Raw genomic sequence first — 22151 nt, forward strand, 5'->3', positions numbered from 1 at the left:
CCTATCTTACAATTTCCCTCCCTTCAAGTCATAAAAAAGTCATAAAATCGAATTTTCTTCCGATTGTCCATCCAGCTTTATTATTCTTATTACTCTTCTCTTCTTTCCTTCCTCTTATCGTAGTTCCTACAAGATTTCCAGCATCTGTCATTGTTCTTCAGATTGATCAGCCTCGTTGAGTTCTTTTATCTGGAAGCCCTCTCATTCTCGTTACTCACGCGATTTTCTTTCCCTCCCCTTTTATGTAACTTTATTGTTTGTGTTTTGCGGTTCGCGTTTCCCCTGATTGATTGTTCAATCTAGTAAGTTCACACTTTTGTCATGTGATCCTGACTGAGTTATTGTATTATTGCGTCTCCCTTACTCTCTGTTGTATATTTGTTTAGTCTTCCCGATTTAGCTTTATTTCCACTGTTTGGTTGTATTTCGTTCTATATTGCGTTTTCTCACTGTCATATTAATGTACTATCGTTGGCAATGAGAGTGTGTTCAATCCGCGCACACTCTCAGCTTCGCACGGTGCGCGGGCATTAGCGGGAGCTCGATAGAGAGCAGCCGAGCCGTGATTCTCCGTTACAGTTAGTGTATTCTCCGTGATAAATTCATATCAAATAACTGTCATTCTTTGAATGAGCGTTTTTTATACTAGTCATTTATTCTATAGTTTATTCAAATGTGACGAGAGCAAGCTTTGCGCTTGTTCTCATCGGAATTTTCACAAATTCCCCTCTCTCTCTCGGCAAGGCACGGTGACCAGCGTTAGGCGCATTTAAGAGTACGTCTAATGCATGGTCTCTGATTGAGCTGACGGAGATTGAAGAGCGGGGCCGAGCAAGCCCGAAGCTGCTACGCTGGTGATAGAAAGTATAGAGGTGTTAGAGAGAGAGAAATAGTCGGGAGCGTGCGTGCCCTACGTAAGATTAGGCAGGCGCACGTTTCGAACCAATTGCGCATTGGTTGCGCGCCACCTCATAAGTAGGTCAAGTGGAGAGAGAAAAAGAACGACAAAAAGAAGCTGTAGATCGCGAGGAAAAACGAGCGACACAGACGGTAGTAAGTCGAGGGCAGAGTCAGAAGGTTTTCCCAGTCAATCGGAGCAAGACGGTGGATGACCAGCGGTGAAAAAGTCAGAAGTGCAGCCGAGAACAAAGGGCCGAGAAGAAAACCGAGAGGAGAAGACGACTTGGTCGAGATGCACGTGCAGATGCAAGACCGAGCAGATGCTCGGGACGCTACCTGAGAAGCGGGTAGGAGTTGCCCAGTGACGACCTGCAACATCGTGCGCAGGGCGCAGCCAGGACTTCCGTTCCAGCATCAAAGGTCAAGCTCGCAAATTAATCTCTCTCTTTTTCTCTCTCTTCAACGACGGCACTATACGTAAATTTATATATTAGATAGGTAGCCAGGCGTACACACGCGGGCTACCTGCCCTAATTACGGTCTGGTAATAAATCGCTCAAAGAGAAATCGTCCAGGCGATCCCTCGCCGGGCGACTTTCTCTTTTAGCTAAGTAGCCTAAGCCGGTTCGTCGTCAAGGCGGTCATCTGCCGGGCGACGCGCGTTGTTTGTATAGATTAGTAAGCGCGATTAGTTAGTTAATTTGTTCTGTTTTGTAATAGGTGTTAAGAACGTCGTTGCGTTTATTAGATTAAGAGTTTGTGTAATGCGGCTTATTCTTATGCGATTTGTTAATGTGTGGTATTGCAAATTTTTAGTGTAATGTAACTTTTATTTGGTTTAGTTAGATTTGTTAAAATGCGAATTTGTGTTATGTGTGTATAATTTATTAACTACTTTCATTTCTTTATCTCTTCCCTCTTCCCGCCTCAATTGCTATGAGCGAGTGTACCTCACTTACCCACCTTTATATAATAGTTAACTAATGAGCTTTCGTTACACAAAAGAAACTTGAGACAAAGATGACCACAATTATATGTATTAAAATCTTGAGATCTAATGTGATTATACTTGATTCTGCTGACTTTGAGATTAAGCAATAAATCTATAGGTGTTTGAAGATTACAAAAACTATCAAAATATATAACCTTATCACCTTTCTTTTTATATGCTACCTAATGGGTACCTGGTCCATTTTTATCACCTAAATTCACAATATTGTCTCTTGGTATTACGTTCCATCAGTTGGTAGAGCATTACGCATGGAGACACCTAGAATTTAAACTAAAAATTTGTAATTTTTAGTATTTAAGCATACTTTTCTAATGTTTTGATCTGTCAAAGCTCGATTAGGTAAAGCTACTTCGAGCTTTTTTTTCTTTTAAACCTTTTTTTTCCACTTGCATATGGCTTGAGATGAAGGCCATAACCTTTACGGTGCGGATTCAAATAAAGACTTTTACCAATAGCAATAGTTTGCATAATTTTATTGTGTCTATAAACCTCTTTTAATTCAATTTGAACAGTTTTAGCACTGTTAATGGCTTTTGCTATTGGAATACCTCCTCCAGGTACAGCTGTTGTAGCGCTTAAAGAAACAAATAATAGAATTAAAAAAGGAAGAGCTCCACCTACTCGGAATCGGTAGAAAACCCGGCATATTTTTTCTTTTATTTTTCTACCTCCAGTCTTCTTCACAGCTTCTTTAGCGGCGTTTATAGCCGAAAAAATAACAAAGAGTGATCTGCTATTAGGCACTTCTTCTCGAAGCAGCGTTAATAATTTTTTTCACTGGAATCGATGGACTTTTTTTTTTACATTTTTCTTTCCTCGTTGTTGACGATGTTTGAGTTCCTTACCTCATTTCTTTCGTCGTTTTGCAATTTTACCACCCATACCAAGTTTAGTTTTAATTTTCATTATGTTAGCTACAGTAAACGCTGCAACTATCTCACCAAAACTACTATCTTTCGCTCGGACTTTATCCCAAGTTTGTTTATCTAGAATTTCATCGGCTTCGTTTCTTGCAACAATATTCTCTCGATTTTGACAATAAACAATATCGTGATGTTTACAAGCAGCGTCTAGTATATTTATTCAAGGATCGTCTCGAGGACTTAAGGATCTTTAATTTACTTCCTGGTTCGCAATACTGATGACCAGGCAAATGAGTTTCGAATGGCAAGTTACTAATAATTTTGTTCACTAAGCCGTAACCAGTTTTTCTTTAACAATGAATAATCATACCTCTTTAGAAGAAGAAGTTTTAATAAAACTAAAAATATCTAAGCAGTCTTTTTATAGGCAGTGGTCTCATTCGTTGTTATATTTGAAACTTGTAAACAATGTGCACTTCACAAAGTGACCGCTGAAGCTTTAAGTTATAAATTTTGATAGAGTGGTGGTGACGAAAAAACGAGAAAAAAGATATCGTGAACAACCTGACCATATATGAGCAGTGTTCTGTGGAGCAATAACTGTGGGAAAACTAACTATTTGATAACACTACTCATTTATCTTAATGGACTTGGATTGGAAAATGTATATGTTTACTCAAAGTCCCTTAATTAGCCTATGTATGAATTTTTAAAAGATTTATTGGAATCGAATGATGGTATACAGAACCATGCATTCAGCCAGCATGAAGCAGTAGTCTGGCAGAACAACTGCTTCATATAGAAAATTCCACCATAATTTTCTTCAATAGGTATAGCCAATAAAATGGAGGACAAAGTGAGAGCATTCTTATCTATGGGAAGACATAAAACAATAAATTTTTTCTATCTCTGTCAATCGTACGCTCGCATTCCAAAGCATCTCATTCGAAATAATGTGAATTTACTAATTTTGTTTCTACAAGATCATGTGAATATTAAACACATTTACAATGATCAGTTAACATAGACATGCCTTTCGAACAGTTTAAGAATATTTGTTGAAAATGTTGGAAAGATGATAAGCACGGATATTTAGTTATCGATAGAAATAGACAAATAAATCATACAAGATATAGAAAAAGATTTAATTCTTTTGCTATAAATATCGTAGACAGAGTGAATGAACATAATTTTTTCTTTCATCAATACAACTATTAATAGTATAGCAGATTTCAAAAGAGAATAGAAAATACACGAGCGATTATCTGAAGCTCGTGATGATATCAGATGCATGTATCATCTAATAAAACGCAGCAAAGCTGATTTAGAGAAGACATTGAAAGAAACTTTTAAATTTATGGTTGATCCATTGAAGAAATTTGTAGAGGTAGTTACTGATAAAACTAATGCTACTACTGAACAGGCAACGAAAAATGAGAAAAAAATCGCGTTCGCTAAAGTTTTCAATTCAAGAGTAACGACTGATACTTCCAATAAATCTTGATATTTCAATAGTACTGCTAATGAATTGAATTTTACATTGCAACCGCTTGATACTATATTTAAATCCGTTATTTTTATTGATGATTATGATGATGATGATGATGATAACGAATTAGATAAAACTACTGAATTATCACTTTATATAACTGCTATAAATTTAGAGAAAACTCCGTCAAATGTAACTACAGAACAGCAGCAGCGGCAGCTATTGGATGATTCGATTGAAGAAAACTATGTTTAGCTATTGCATGAACCTCAACAGAAAAGTAATATAGAGAAGACTGTTGGTGTTTGCTTGCAAGAAAATACATATGTCTCGGCAATTCTCGAATTTGCTTCGAAAATAATAACCTTACTATGAATTATAAAACATTCAGCAAGATGACCGGTTTAATAGAACTTTTCTTTCGTAAACAACCCGATTCTAAATTAATGAGCTCATTAGATTTTGAAAAGTATGTAAAAATTCTTGAAAAATCTAACACTTATTGGAAAAGATGTGAAGCAAATAGAGAATATCGCAATAAGCATGTGAATAAATTCAAAAAGTACATAAGGACATTGGACCAAGTTTATCGCCAAGTGGTGGTGCTAAGACACGAAAATCAATTATTAATGAAAGAAGCCTTTTACCTAACTATAAAACATTAGGAAAAGGAACATTATTTTATTATGTATATTAGAATGATTCAAACAAACTCGTTCATCGACTAAGATTGCTTATTGCCAATCCAACCTATGATAACCATAGTCATGTCAATGAAATTCATTCAATTATTGAAGCATTACGTGAAGCTATATATATTTAGAGAATCCTGAATATTCATCAGTAATAAAATTTGAGTTGATGTGTTTGAACGTAAATTGAATAAAAAGGAGGGTAATCGAGGTCCTCCTAATATAAGGTATAAAATATTTTTATACTTTTTATTGTTACACTTTTATTGTTACTGATTCCAAAGTCTATCAACCATATTGTAGCTTATTAAAATCTGTTGGCTAGTATGTTACTTCTTTAGTGGATATTGGCATGTAGTTATTTTTTTGTAGAATTTCATAGAGTACTCTGCTTCTAAATATTAGAGTTAATGAATTTGAACCACACGTTACGTCGAGAATGAATCAGACTATTTTATAGCGGTAAAAGTTTTTTAAGAAGATTAAATGTAGTGTGGAGAGGTAGTTTTTTGCCTTTCCAAAATTACAGACTTTATGTTAAATAGTGCTTCGAAGTATTTCTCGTTTAAATGTATATATGTGTAAAATCACTTTATGTTTAGTACGTAGTGTTTGTTGGACTTTGTTATGTGCAAGGTATAAGTATAAGTATGATATTTTCATGTACGGAATTTCAAATAGGCAGGTACAACTTGCGAGCGCCCTGCATCGCTAGTCTTCAGGGGCGGGCGTGTTATGTCGAGGGCGAGTCAGACTATTTTATAGCGGTAAAATTTGAATTTTTTTTATGAAAGGGGAGTTCCCGCAATTAAAGTAATAGTCATTTAATAGCTGACTTTATTTTCAGTGACGCACTTATACCTTCTGGGTTTAACCCTTTATAGATTAGTTTTTATGTATTTTGAACTATAAAAGAGGACGCAAACCGATTGTAACAACACTCTGTATTCGACTCTGTAAGACTATGGACCTTCTGTAATTTAATCAATAAATACTCTATTTCTATAATAATTTATTTGAGAGTTATATCTAATTCTTGTATCTACGTTACATCTCTGGCTTCTATCGTACGAGTTTCTGGACCAGTCAAACTACAGGTAAAATTATTTAAATTGTTACTTTTCCAATCGGTGCTTTAGATACGTTGCCAGCCTGCTCTTGTTTTCGTCTCGCACCCATGGTAAAGCGCTTACGCGTTAACCGAAAAGAGACAGTCGTGTTTGAGTAACTCTTGTCAATTCGCGACCGTTACGTGAGACGTAACAATTGGGGACCCCTCTGGGTATATTTTTTTTAACGAAAAGCAGGACTAGGCAAAAGTAATTTTTTTCTTTCCAAACTTGGCTACAGGAGCCGATTTAAGAGGTAAACGAAATGAGGAAGAACTATTAGTTTTAAGAAACTGCATAGGAAAAGTAGATCCGAATTTTATAACTAGTAGAGAACCAACATTACCCAAATGTATAAAATTTCTGCACGCTCGTCAAGATTTAAATTTCGAAATAGAGGGCAAAAAACAACAATAACTAGAAAAATTAATACAAATTTTAGAACATTATATAAATGGAGAATTAATAAGGAATTCACGTCAAAATCCACTTTTACTACTCATTGTATTAACAAATTGACAAAATGCAATATAAGTCCGAAAGAAATTTTAGAAACAGTGAATCGTACTGACAAAGTAGTATAATTTGAAAATAAATTCGAACCAATAATTGAGTCAACCGCGGAAATAACGGAAGACGAGTCAAGGGAATATTTCCAAGCTTTGACAAACTCGACAATTGACAATGATAACGAAGACGAAATAAATAAAACAAGAAACGAAGTTCCTGTTATGAATCATAAAAACGTTAAATTTTTAATACCAAAATTTAATGAAAAAATTCAAAACGAGAAAAGTAGCAATTCGGAATACTTTACACCAGAGTCAACATGCAGATCATTTGCCAGCACAAGATCGATCTATCATTCAACTCCACAAGAGGTAACCCGTATAGTACAAAATTCTACAATTAGCTCTATGAAAAATGTAGGTTTGAAAGATATCGTGGATTTCATTCCTAAATACGATGGATACTGTATTCCGCTACATGATTTTATAGACGGTTGTTGGGAAGCTTATAATGTTATTCCACCCGGAAATGAAGCAGATCTAGCAAGACTAGTTAAAATGAGATTATACGGGAATGCACTAAAAGTATGCGTGGAAAACATTTTGAGACAATTAGCGAGATTGAAATGTCTTTAAATCACCTTTTCGACAAAACTTTCAACCAACTGTCGGGTGAGCTGGCTCTATACTGAAGCAAAAAGCCTGAGAAAATGTAGTAAAATTCTCAAACAGAGTTAAAATAGTAGCACGAGAATTACTAAGCGCAGCAGTGCGCGAAAAAAGATATAATGTTGGATTTTTAAATAAATTAGAAAAGGATAAAGTCAAGTTTTTCATCCGCGGCTTACACTAGGTGATTAAAGCGCGAATGGGACAGGCAAAGAATCTTGAAGAAGCAACAGCAAAAGCCGTAGAGATTGAACGCGATTTCGCAACACAGGAACCCAACGATCTCAACCAGACAGTAAAAGTACTTGCAGAAGCAAAAAAAGAATTAGCAAACAATGAAAGTGTAAAAGTAGTAAAAACAGATAACTTACAAGTATGTCAAATTTGTAAGTTGTCAAATCTGTAGCAGATACTTGTTTTTACCGTAACAATGGCAGTACGAAATTTAGAAATGAAGGATTCAATAGTATCGAAGGCCAAAAGCAAACGAATAGTCAAAATACAGCCAATAGAAAAAGAATGAGCCAGCAAGTAACTCCGCCCCAAGCAAATCAGAACTCTGCATCAAAAAATCAATACGAAGGAAATTTTAATTCTAATGATCGCAGACCAGGAAATCCAAACAGAGATCCGACTATTTGTAATTATTGCGGTATTAAAGGTCACTGGAAAATAAGATGTAACAAAAGAATTTTTAATGAACAAAAAAAACATCAGGAAAACGCTGGTGGTTTCCAGGTGAAAGGCACGACCGGGGAAACGACTAGCCAGACGGAGCGCCGAACTTAAGTAAAAATTCAAAGAAATTAGAAGTAATAAAAAGACTTGTATTGTTAAGCTAGAATAGTAAGTCACAAACTTTTATTTTAGAAGATAAAAATTAAAATATTAGTCTTTCTATCATGCTAGATACTCGTGTTGGACTGTTACGTCTTACGACGCATCCTTTTTATAAAATAAACATTTGCGAAATTCAAAGCTACTAAACTATTCGCACGTCAGCAAAAAGCTAATTAAACGCGAGGTAAACGACTCTCCGAAATTAAGCCTTACGACGCATCCTTTTTGTAACATATGCACATTCAAAACTGCTAAGCTATTCACACGACAGCAAAAAGCTGTCGAAACACACTCCGAAACTAAGTCACCAAAACGCAAGAATTTATAATCAGCGAAAACAAAATGTCACACAATATCGCAATACTGACCTGAAAAGAACTATAAAAGATATAAAAAGCAATGAACAAATTACTCTCAGTAGTTGATCAGTAGTCCGTCAGTCGGTCAATAAGTACCTGTAAGACTCAACTCCGTACACACCGGTCCGACAATTGGTGATCATTTTACTTAATAAACTCGCGATCGTTACAAAGTAATATCGTGCAAGTATTATTCAACAACCTATCCTATTCAATTCAACAAGCAGTTAGAGTCTGCTACATTCATACAATCGAACAAGCAGTTAGAGCCTGCTACATTTATTCAATTCAACAAGCAGTTAGAGCCTGCTACATTCATACAATCCAACAAGCAGTTAGAGCCTGCTACATTTTATCAACAATTAAAGGCTACGATTATCAAGGTAGTACAATTATCAGACATACATTTCCACATATATTTATTATAAGTGAGACATATCCGACCACTAGTCAACATATTGTAACGTCTCATTCATTAGCTATTCGTAGTTGATGCACGAGACGTAACAATTGGTTCCGGTACGAAAAATACATTCGATTGAGATAAAGAAAATTATTTTGATACATATTAAAACTTAGTTCTTATTAATGAATTAACGCATCAAACGGAAAAGAGAGTGTTCAAAAACCGCGGATATACGAGTAGGTGTTGTATTACAGAAGTAAACAGCACACGCCCCTTTCTTTCATAGTGACCGAATTTGAAAAATTGCAATTTTGTAAAATTATGAAACTAAGACAACAGCAGAAATAAGTGACCGAGAAATAATTTTCAGCTAGTAGGTCAAGTACCATACGTAGATAGAATTTCCTTTTTTCTTTTCTTTTTCCCCTTTTATTTTTGCCATCTCAATAAGCAATTGTGTTTCCATATACTTCTACCATAATTTTTTGCTAACAATAATTTTTCTTATTTTATATATTTTCCCTGATTCACTCTATTTTGATTTTGTCGAATCACCTTTGTTTATTCCATTTATTACGAAAGTGCGATAAATGAGCAAGAAGTCCAGCACAACGAAGGACACATCATCCATAATTAGGAAACTTACGCGATCACAAATCGACAAGAATCCAAAATTAGAAGACCTTTTAGAAAAAGGACTGGATGAGATAGCTTTCAAAAAGAGTAACAAGCTACAAAGATCGCCGATTAAGACCAAGACCCAAGAAGAAATCGTAAGAAAAGAGAAAAACACAGGAGCAATAAAGAAAATCATACCAACAGTTGACCAATTAGTTGATTTAACAGAAAAACAAACAAATAAAACCGACTACACTGATTCAGACAAATATTCACTATTAGACCAGACGTTTGACACATTTGACTCAGAAAAACACGATAGATATTCAGACATTGGAGGATTTTTAGGTGAACAAAGCTTAATATTAGGGACACCAAAAGATATATTATTCAGCATAAACACAAACGAAGAATCTGTCTACACAAAATACGCATTACCAAAAAACTCTGACGAACCTATTAACCAACAACAGAACATCGTAGATTCAAAAAAAAAACATTAGAAAAATAAACAAAACACAATACATAAACGAAAAGGAGAGTGAAAGAAACACTCAGCAAATTGAAAGACAAATTCAAGGAAACCAACGTATCACAAGTCCAGCAACAAACCCAATAAACATGGCAAATTCACACCCAATCAAATTATCACTCAAAGAATTGGTAAATTATGTTCCGGACTTCAATGGCAAAAATATGCCACCTGTAAAGTACATCAGAAGACTACGACGAGTAAAAAATTTAGTAGATGATCAAGATGAACACAATGTAGTAGAATTATTGAAAGTGAGAATGAAGGGAGAGGCAGAAGAAGCTTTAGGAAACAGCTGTGTAGAAACAATAGACGAATTAATTACAGCAATACGAAGTCTATACCCAATTCAAGAAGACATACACAAACTGCGTGCTAGGATACGCAAAATAACACAAGGAACTACAGAATCAGTTATCCAATACACAAATAGATTATGTCAATTAGTATTAGAAGTAAAAGATATATATAGAATACAAGAAACAAATGAAATAGCCAGGAAGAATTTCTACGAAGAATTAGATGCGGACGCAGCAAAATGTTTTAAATAAAGAATGCGAACGGAAATAAAATACGAACTGGGCAACGAGACAACATTACAAGAAATGTCCAAAAAAGCCATAGAAATTGAAAATGACATAAACATTAGAAAAGCTACAGACAATGTAACAATTAATAACACATATGCCGAATACAATGATTATTATAGACCTCAATTACCAAAAAAAATCATGATATGTCAAATTTGCCATGACCCCCAACATGAAGCGCTATTTTGCCATTCTGCAGCATGCGTCTATTGTAAAGGATCAGATCACTTTTCTAATAATTGTAAAAATTCATTAGACAAAATCAATTTGATATGCAAATACTGCAGCCAAAAAGGACACTCAATAAGCGCTTGCCCACTGAATAAACGAAGTAATATCCATTGCCAATACTGTCAAGAATTAGGACATGAGGTAGGTCAATGCCCCTACATTGCTGACTACATAAAATGCTGGAAATGTGGAGAAACAGGACATGAAGCCATTAAGTGTAAAAATAAGATCACACAAAAGGTAAACAAATGCGATATTTGTGACGAAGGAAGTCATTCAACGCAAGAAAGCCCTGAGGTCTTTTGTAAAAAATGCAATAAAAAAAGTCACTCTATCAAATTTTGCACAACAGGTAAAAATAGATCACCTTATAGAATATGCACCCTATGCCAAGAACAGGGACACGAAGAACAAGATTGTGAAGAAGCGCGAATATATTTCACAGAACAAAGAAATAAATCAAGTTACAAATGCCAATTATGTGATCAATTAGGTCACACAGCAAAGTTCTGCAGAAAAATCGCGAATACACAACAATCTGCAAACCCTCAGCAAAATCAGCAAAACTATAACACCTACAATAGAAACCACAACAACGGCTACAGAAACAATTTTAACAATGATCAAAGAAAAAAATTCTGCGCTTATTGCAAAAATATAGGTCACATAGCAAGTGAATGTAGGAAACTACAAGCACTAAAAAATTATCCACCTCAAAATATTTCAATCACATACGAAGGTTGCAACGAAACTGGACATAACATAGATAACTGTGAAAAAATTAAAAGATTACAAGAAGAAAGAATATTTTGCAGAATCTGTAAAGGTGTCGGTCATACAACAGAACAATGTCGCAAACATGGGACAAACTCGGAAAACTCTGGAGCTCCTTTGGGAAGGAACGCCTAAAAAATGAGCAGACAATAAAAACGTTCCACGACAAAACACTCACTCTCCCAACACAAACAAAACATCACATAGATACATACAGCAAATTCAAAGAAAATATAAAGGAAATAGAGAGTACCATGCTACAGACAGATATAGCTAAAAATAGTACTGATATTAACCAACAAATTACAAATGACTGTACCAAAATATACATTATCAAACTAAAAAACCTGCTCAAGTACATAGAAATAGTCGAACCAAATTTGAATAATAAACTGCAACTACTAGTAGACAGTGGAGCACAACTAAATATTGTCAAAAATAGCAGCATTCCACAAAAGCAGTTAAATAGAAATGAACAAAAATCTATATCAGGAATCACAGAAGACGCAATAAGAACAATAGGTTCAACACAAATGTATATTGCAGATGAACCATTTGATTTCCATGTAGCACCAGATAACTTCTCTATTCCTTACGATGGAATAATAGGAATAAATGCCTTATACAAACACAAATTAAGATTAGACAGAGGATACTTGGAAATAAATAATCAAAAAGTGCCATTAAAAGAAATCACTAGCAGAAATCAAACAAACACATGTGACGAGAGCAGGCCGTGTGCCGGTCTCTCGTCCGCGTTTCTCCCTCCCCCACTCGGCTAGGCGTGGTGGCCAACGTTGGGCGCATTTAAGTATGTGTCTAACACTTGGCCTTTTGTTTCAGCACCAAGGACGAGCCAGCGCAGTTGAGCGCAAGAAAAGTTGAAGAGCGCGGAGAGAGAGTGAGAAAGAGAGAGAGAGAGAGAGAGAGAGACAGTATTAGGCCTATGCAGGGATTGGCAGGCGCGCAATGCGTGACCGATAAGCGACGCGTCGCGTGCCGCCTAACTAATAGGTCAAGGTAGGGAGAGGAGCGAGCGCCGCTGAGCGGCTGCAAGATGCGCGCAAGAATGAGTGCGTGAGGAGAGTCGCAGCCGAGTCTTACTAGAGTGAGGGAGTCGAAGCCTAGTCCTACTAGAGTGCGGAAGTCCGAGCCCAGCAGAGAGAGCAGTTTGGGATAGCCGGAAGGAAGGAAGATCAACCCTACCGGCAACGGCATTGCCAGCAACTGCAGCCAGCCCACCTGCTAGAAGAGTCAACATCGCCTACGGATACCTGGTCAGCGACAGCGGTTAGCGACGATCTGACCAGCGACGATACCCGGTACTTCCTGCGGCAGCACATCGCTCAGGATTCTCGACGTTGCGAGGAACAGGAGATAAAAGGTCAAGCCTTCCTTTTCTTCTTTCTCTCTATACTCTCTCTCTCTGTTGATGCGACGACCGGTGCGCGTTGAAAGAAAATCTCAAAAGTCTCTTCAAATTATTAAGAACATTAATAATTTGCAAGAAAATAAAAACATTCAGCATCTCAAAAGACCTGCAATTAAAAAACATACACTGGACCGAAATAGAAAACATTCTAGCAACAACATTCGAAACTTCTAAAACTAAAATTATCATTTGCCTAAATTACATCGACTACGTAAAACTCACAGACCGAGACAATATATTCGATCAATATCACTCAAGCGCACTAGGAGGACATTCTGGAATCAACAGAACATGGAACCGAATAAAGAACAAATACTATTGGAAAAATCTGAAAACTGATATAGAGAACCGTATTAAAAATTGTGAAATTTGTCAAAGAAACAAACTAAAAAGAAGAAAAACTAGACAACCAATGATAATAACGGATACTCCCATGAAAACATTCGACAAAATCGCAATGGACATAGTAGGACCTCTAAACATTACTAATAAGCAAAACAAATACATTCTTTCTATACAAGACCTCCTCTCAAAATTCATAATAGTTGTTCCACTCAGTGATCAAACGGCAGAAACAATTGCAGATGCCCTAATGAAAAGATTTATATGTATTTTCAGTTCACCAAAAGTAGTCCTCACCGACAGAGGAGCAAACTTTACAAGTAAAATTTTAAAAGCCATTGCTCGTAGATTTAAATTTGCAAAAATAGAAACCACCGCATTTTCACCACAATCAAACGGCTCCCTAGAAAGAGCACATCACCCCCTTTGTGAATATTTAAAAAAATTTTCTAGTAAAAAAATCGAATGGGACAATTTATTAGAATTAGCCCAATTTTATTACAATACAAGCGTTCACAGCGCACATAGATTTACTCCGCATGAACTGGTCTTCGCTTATCCACCACGATTACCATCTAGTGAACCGTTAAAAACTTCAAAAAAATTGCCAACATTTAATAATTATCTATCCACACTTATACAAAACATGCAGGATATTGCATGCTTAGGGCGAGAAAACCTCATAATAGCAAAAGAAAAGTCAAAAAAATATTATGATCGCCACATAAACCCTTTCAATTTCAAAATAGGAGATCAAGTGTGGTTCATTAAAGAACCTAAACCAGGAAAATTAGAAAAGAATCAAAACCTGGGACCATTTGAAATCTTAAAGGTTACAGACAAAAATAATGTTATCATAAATAAAGGTGGAAAAGCAAATACAGTCCATGCAAGTAAATTAATTATGCACAAGGAAAAAATCTAACAATAATTTATGTTCTAGGACCATTTCAATATGTATCAACAATTCTTAATAATAATTACAATTATCAAAACAACATCAGCCATCATTGGATACGACTGCGGGACAACAACGCCAAACATCACGACGTACTCCTTAGTAGACACGGGAGAATGCGACTTTCACAACACTCCCGTAAATAAATCAAAAGTATATATAAAATTAATACAAACCGCGGAATTCCGCGAAATTTCCGTACTACAATGTAAAATAGAAATACATAGAACTGTCTCCACATGTGGAATATTCGGGCACTTAATACCCACACCAACTGGAGAACAGGAATACATTTACGAAATAAGTCATGAACAATGTAAATTTATCCATGAAACGGGAACTTTCGTATATGACAATATTCATAAAATTGTTAATTTAAAAATAAACGCAACTACTTCAAAAAGTATCGATTTCGCGGGTAGCGCAGAAGGAAACTCCTGCTATGGAGCAGCCTACGCTGATAGCTTCGGAGCATGGAATAAGGTATTTGTTCATGGCTTTATCAAAATAACATTAATACAAAGTAGAGCTAAAGTAAACTTAGATAACGATAAATTAAGACTAAACACAGGGACCGTATGCAAGATCTCTGACAAAACATGTATAGACATGGAAGCAGGCTATACCTTCTGGGATATTTTACCAGGAGAAGAATGCTTCAAAAATGAATTCGATATACTATTTAAAGGCATAGCAACGAAATATTCTAGTGACTACGATCACGAAATAATTTACGCATTAAATCATAGTGAAATAACATTTGCTCTAAGCGCCAGAAACAAAATACAACGCTGCAACAGAGAACTTGTAAGAACGGAACACCCGAAACTATTCATCGTAGAAAAAGACAATTACATAAACGCATACCAACTAGAAAATGACTTAGTAAGCACAAGAAGCACCGTAAACCTAGACCTATTTACATATGTCAATTCAAAATTTGTATACGTAGAAAAACATTTAAGGAGTCAATTGAACAAACTATACTTGAATTTAATAACAGAAAGATGCGAAGTTGAAAGAAAGGTAATACAAAATGTATTACCCTATCCATTGCCACCCTCTCCCCTGACGAATTTGCATACGACATCATGAAAAAACCAGGATACATCGCAAGAGTTGCAGGAGAAGCAGTACACTTAATAAAATGTGTACCAAAGACAGTAAAAATAATTAAATTAGAAGAATGTTACAACGAACTCCCAATAACCTCTGGAAACGAAACATGGTTCCTGACACCAAAAACACACATCCTCAAAAAGAAAGGGGAACAGATAAATTGTAACGCACTCGTCCCAACGTACTACAAACTCGAAGAAGAATGGGTAAGACTCACACCCAAACCTCAACCATGCGCAGCACCAAACACACTTAGACCTAACACAAAAATAGGATGGAACTTCAAATCAATAAATTCATTAGCAACAAGTGGAGTATACTCGCAAGATGAACTAGACGAACTACAACAACAATTAATGTTCCCTATGGAGAGAACATCAATACTCAATGACATAGCAAGAGCAATAACGGGAGACGTGACAACGAGTGGAAGCATCTTCTCAGAAAATACCATAAAAAACATTGCAGTCAGCACCTGGAATATGATCATAAACAAAATGATCACTTGCGGATCAATCTCTTCAGTTATAATTATGACATTGATCTTAATAAACACAATAAAATTAATAAAAGATACAATAATTAGAGGATACGCACTACACGCAATCTACGGCAGGTCGCTCCACCTACTCGGAGCCATCTTCAGCTCTATTACACACCTCCTCATCAAGCTCGAGAAACCAAGCAAAAACAGAACAGACAACGACAAAGAAAAACACATAGAACTGCAAGAAATCAAGATTATCCCCACAATACCTATCTCAACACCTAGATGCATAACGCCACCTCCTATACCAAACAGACCACCTTTTACCTTCAACAATCAAACCACTCTTTCAACTACAAATAAACATTTGTTTTCACTAGAATTAAAATAATACAAATATGACACTCCTCAAATGTGCCACATTTTAAGCGGGGAGGGAAGCGAGATATTCGCTTTAGGAATCTAAATTAAAAACAAATTCCTTATCTAAAAAACAAAAGAAAAATATATTTTTACAAAATTACAATTATGTTTACAAATATAATTACACTCATATACAATTACAATTATATCGATGGTCTACACTTGGACCTATGATTACATTGTAAAACTCACTAAAAACCTCCACATATACTCGACGAAAACCATTACAATACACTAACAAATCATAAAAAAATAATTCGCGAAGATTCCAAGTATCTTCATCTGGACCGTACTCCCCCAAGAAGAAGGCCGTCTGCGTCACTCGATCGCAATGCCTCAAAGTACGCACTAACTTCCATCTCTGAAACTAACAAGCAAATAGGAAACAAATTAATCAGACATATCAATATACCAATATACAAACATACATTGTAAAACACTTACATCTATTCTCACATATTTTCGGGTCCCGGGCTTAGGCGCGACTGGTAAAGGCAAGCCCTCCCGTCTGGCTTTCTTTACCGCACGGGAATGCTGCCAATCCGCAAACTAGACAAAGGAAAATATATAATGATAATAATAACAGCAAATAAGAAAAAAAAATATACACTAAGTAACAAGAACCACAATCATGTGTAAAATACTTACGCAGACCATCAAATGACGCTTCCTTGGAAATCCAAACATTATAAATTACAAGTCAAAATTGAACTGTACAAAGTCGAGCAACCACGCTCCTTATATACTAATTAAAGTACACACATCGCAAAATTTCTGTATAAACCGCTAGTAGCTTTGAATTTCAGAAGTACTTTTTTTTCTCTCGTTTTTGCAAACATTGCAATATCTTAGGCCCTGGGGTGTTACGTCTTACGACGCATCCTTTTTTGTAACAAAATGCACATTCGTGAAATTCAAAGCTGCTAACCTACTCGCACGTCAGCTGACGAAACGCAAGGTGAATGACACTCCGAAATAAGTGTTACGGCTTACGACGCATCTTTTTTTGTAACAAATACAATTCATGAAATTCAAAACTGTTAAAATACTCGCAAGTCAGCAAAAAGCTGACGAAACACGAGGTAAATGACACGCCTAAATAAAGTCACCAAACGCAAAATTTATATTCAGCAAAAACAAAATGTCACACCATATCTACATCTACACCAAGACTCAACTCCGTACACACCGGTCCGACAATTGATGATCATTTTACTTAATAAACTCGCGACTGTTACAAAGTAATATCGTGCAAGTAATTATTCAACAACCTACCCAAAACAATTCAACAAGCAGTTAGAGCCTGCTACATTTAAACAATTCGTGTTACCGTCTGCTAGTCCTTGGTCGGTTCCGTCGTCGGTGGCCTCTTTTGTGAGCGCTCCGGCGTGGTTCCGACTGACGAACGTTTTCGTTTCGTCCGTGGCGTTTCTTCGTTATTCTCCGCTGCCGTGTCTGTATTGTTGTTGTCTTGGGAACGTCTTCTCGAAACTGTGTCCGATCGCTTGTGCAGCGCAATGTCCACAGTATCGAGAATTGTCTTAACCCATTAACGACCAAGACGGTCGATTTTAGACTAACTTTTCGTAGCTGAATTTCAGGTACTCAACGAAGTAATAACTGGGTCCGACATATCAATCTTTATGTACTTTTGTCTGCTGAATCAGAATCTGGGCTCGAAATTCGAAAATTCCTATAAAGGCAAGCCCTCCCGTCTGGCTTTCTTTGCCGCACGGGAATACTGCCAATCCGCAAACTAGAATAAAGAAATATAATGATAATAATAACAATGAATAAGAAATCAATTTGTAAAATACTTACGCAGACCATCGAATGACGCTTCCTTGGAAATCCAAACATTGTAAAAATTGAACTGTACAAAGTCGAGCAACCGCGCTCCTCATATACTAAATAAATGCACACACCGCAAAAATTTCTGTATAAACCGCTAGTAGCTTTGAATTTCAGAAGTATTTTTATGCAAACATTGCAATATCTTAGGCCCTGGGGTGTTACGTCTTACGACGCATCCTTTTTATAAAATAAACATTTGCGAAATTCAAAGCTACTAAACTATTCGCACGTCAGCTAAAAGCTAATTAAACGCGAGGTAAATGACTCTCCGAAATTAAGCCTTACGACGCATCCTTTTTGTAACATATGCACATTCAAAACTGCTAAGCTATTCACACGACAGCAAAAAGCTGTTGAAACACACTCCGAAACTAAGTCACCAAAACGCAAGAATTTATAATCAGCGAAAACAAAATGTCACACAATATCGCAATACTGACCTGAAAAGAACTATAAAAGATATAAAAAGCAATGAACAAATTACTCTCAGTAGTTGATCAGTAGTCCGTCAGTCGGTCAATAAGTACCTGTAAGACTCAACTCCGTACACACCGGTCCGACAATTGGTGATCATTTTACTTAATAAACTCGCGATTGTTACAAAGTAATATCGTGCAAGTATTATTCAACAACCTATCCTATTCAATTCAACAAGCAGTTAGAGTCTGCTACATTCATACAATCGAACAAGCAGTTAGAGCCTGCTACATTTATTCAATTCAACAAGCAGTTAGAGACTGCTACATTCATACAATCCAACAAGCAGTTAGAGCCTGCTACATTTTATCAACAATTAAAGGCTACGATTATCAAGGTAGTACAATTATCAGACATACATTTCCACATATATTTATTATAAGTGAGACATATCCGACCACTAGTCAACATATTGGAACGTCTCATTCATTAGCTATTCGTAGTTGATGCACGAGACGTAACAGGACCATCTCTACTGAAATGGTCTAAGAAACCAAACGAAGCATATCTGAATGAATTGAATATTTTAGAGTTGTGAGGTATTATACATAACAGTGTAGTAACATTAGAAAAAATAAATATTACAATAAAAGATTTAGAATTCGAATTTTATATGGGACCCGATGATTTACCTATTGAAGAAGACGGACTAATCGGCAGTGAATGTTTGCGTAAATTCAACGCTAAAATAGATTATAAAAACAATATTTAAAAAATCGCTGATAAAGTGTTTTGTTTATCCACAAACAATACAACTGCTGATAATCAATATATAACATCACAAGATAATAATAGTTATTCAAAATCAATAACAAACTGCAAAACTTACGCTAGAGTAGTTAGAAATCAAGTAAAAATTCGTAAAAATTTGGACATATTTGCGAGAAGAGTTCCCATTAATAAAGAAAGCAATGAAGAATCGAAGACAGATCTTGAGCCAGAAAAAAACTATGTCAATAAAATTAGACAGAGTGGTTTCGAAGATAATCGTTCAAATAAAATTAGAGTAAAATTGCGAAAATTCAAAATCTGTAAATTTCCACAGAAAAAATCTGAGATTTGTAATTCCGAAATTAGACTGGAAAAAGCCAGCGAAGTTAAAATTAGTGAACCTGAAATCTGTACATCCGAAATTAGAAATTCGAATGTTGAAAATTATAAGAAATCAGAAATTAGAAAAAACCAAAATACGTACTTAGTTTGTAATTTGGCATTAGCAAACAAAGAATACGGAAGTGCACGCCCAAGTTCCGCGAAAGCTAATTCATTATCTATTCAGAATAATAAAATAAGTAGGGCTGTGCAAAGCCATAATGAAAGCACCCTTGATAAAAATTTTGCAGATAATAAAATTCACCCCACGAAATTCTCAATGACAGAAAATAAATTGAGTTTACAGTCATATTATAAGTCGAAAATTAGAGAAAGTAGTAGCAATGATCGGAAAAGTGTAGATTGTTACGATAATACTGACGAAACTACCCTATTGAAAAGAGTTAATAAAGGTATTAACGTATTAAATAATACAAATTCATACATAAGTAATAAACCATATTCCGTGAGCAACTTTTTATCAGTAATTAATTCTGCAAACACCCTGGTCGAAACATTGGACGAAATCAGAGATAAAGAATATATTAAGAATTATTAGAGGGAGTGGTACAAATAATAAGAAAATATAAAACTATCAGAAAATATAAACCACCTTCAATGGTAATTATAAACAACGAATGGTTTTACAACTTTTGGTCGCCGTAAAGTTTTTATCGAAGGAAGACACGAATGCCTCCTACTATCAACGAACACGTGCGGATAGCCTAAATAAGTATGAATCAGAATACGGAAGATAAGGCATCAATAATAATCAGCATGCCACAATTAGATCATTTGAATTTAAATGAAAAGAAACATATAGTTGATATAATAAATAAATTCAACGACAGATATCACTTACCTGGAGATAAATTAGGATTTACTAATCTACTCTAACACGAAATTTCATTAACGTCGAAAGTACCAATTCGCATAAGACCTTTCAGACAACCCCGGAGTTAAAAAAAGAAATTGATGCTCAAGTTTTAAATATACTCGAGCAAGGTATAATTAAAAGGTCTTTTACTACTTACTCGTCTCTAATATTTTACGTGGACAAGAAAAGGAATGCTGAAGGCGTAATCAAGAAAAGACCAGTAATAGACTTCCGCCCAGTAAATACACTGATTCTGGATTACAATTTTCCAGTGCCGAATGTAGACGATCTGTTAGATGCGCTAGGAAGATCCACAATATACTCGGTCTTTGACCTTTATTCAGGATATCATCAATGCCTAATTATAAAAGAGAACAGGCAGGTGATAGCATTTCGATGCGACCAAGACTTTTTCCAGTTTACAAGGTCGCCTTAAGAAAAGATCAGCAGTTCATATGGAAGGAAGAGCAACAGAAAGCCTTTTAACTGTTAAAACGCAAATTATGTGAGTCACCTGTATTGGTTCACACGAACTTCGAAAAACCATTCATTTTAATAACAGATGCAAGTGGATACTGTGTAGGATGCGTTTTATCTCAAAAACAGGATCAGGACGACTTTGATAAGCCAGTAGCTTATGCATCACGAGCGTTAAATGACGAGGAAAGACGTTACAGCACCTTAGAGAAAGAAATGATAGCAATTATTTTCGGAATTCTTAAATTTCGACCGTACCTATATGCAAAGAAATTCACCGTCATTACTGATCATAAACCTCTAGTTCGATTAAGATCACACAAAGATCCTAACTCACGAGTAACTAGAATGAGACTGAAGGTGGCAGATTTTCAATATGAAATTAAATATAAAGCAGGACGTAACACACACCACGGATGTTTCGTATTATAATAGCCGTGTGCTATACAGTGATATCTTAGAGTTTGGGAGAAGTCTTTCTAGTTATTCTTTGTTATTATTCTGTTTGAGTGAGAATAAATTTCACTAGTGTGTTTATTTATGTGTATCTGTATGTGCGCGCGCATGCGTGTGTGTGTGTGTGTGTGTGTGTGTGTGTGTGTGTGTGTGTGGACGTAGTGGATTATTTTTATTTTGATTATAACAAAAAAAAATACAATACCTCCGTGTGCTTTACTTGGTTTGTGTACAGTGTTGTTTGCCATATTGAGGTAGTTCTTGCTCATAAAGTGTATTTCTGATATTAACATGATATCGATATTTTCCTTGATAAAAACGCTCTTAGTTTGAGGTGTCTCTGCATAAACCCATTTGCGTTCCAGATAGCGAGTTACGAACTATTCATTGTGTAATTTTTTTACTGGTAGTGTTAATAGGTTAAAACATTGTATTCATTATTGACATTAACTGTTTCATTATATGTTCAAGCTTATTTGTATTTACGTCGGTGTCCTATTTACTTGGCTTTAGTTGAGTATTTGTTTCGTTTGATTCTTCTGTCTCACTCTGTTTTGATTTGCT

General features: G+C 35.7%; 1 protein-coding gene across 1 annotated transcript in view; it reads left to right on the forward strand.

The window, feature by feature from the left end:
- The window catches only part of LOC131671652 (sphingomyelin phosphodiesterase), a 938839-nt gene that overhangs the window by 238627 nt on the left and 678061 nt on the right, over positions 1 to 22151 (forward strand). The gene's annotated exons all lie outside the window — the stretch shown is intronic.

This window comes from Phymastichus coffea, unplaced genomic scaffold (genome assembly GCF_024137745.1).
Source record: "Phymastichus coffea isolate CEN01 unplaced genomic scaffold, Cenicafe_Pcof_1.1 PCOF00010, whole genome shotgun sequence".
Classification (NCBI taxonomy): Eukaryota; Metazoa; Arthropoda; class Insecta; order Hymenoptera; family Eulophidae; genus Phymastichus; species Phymastichus coffea.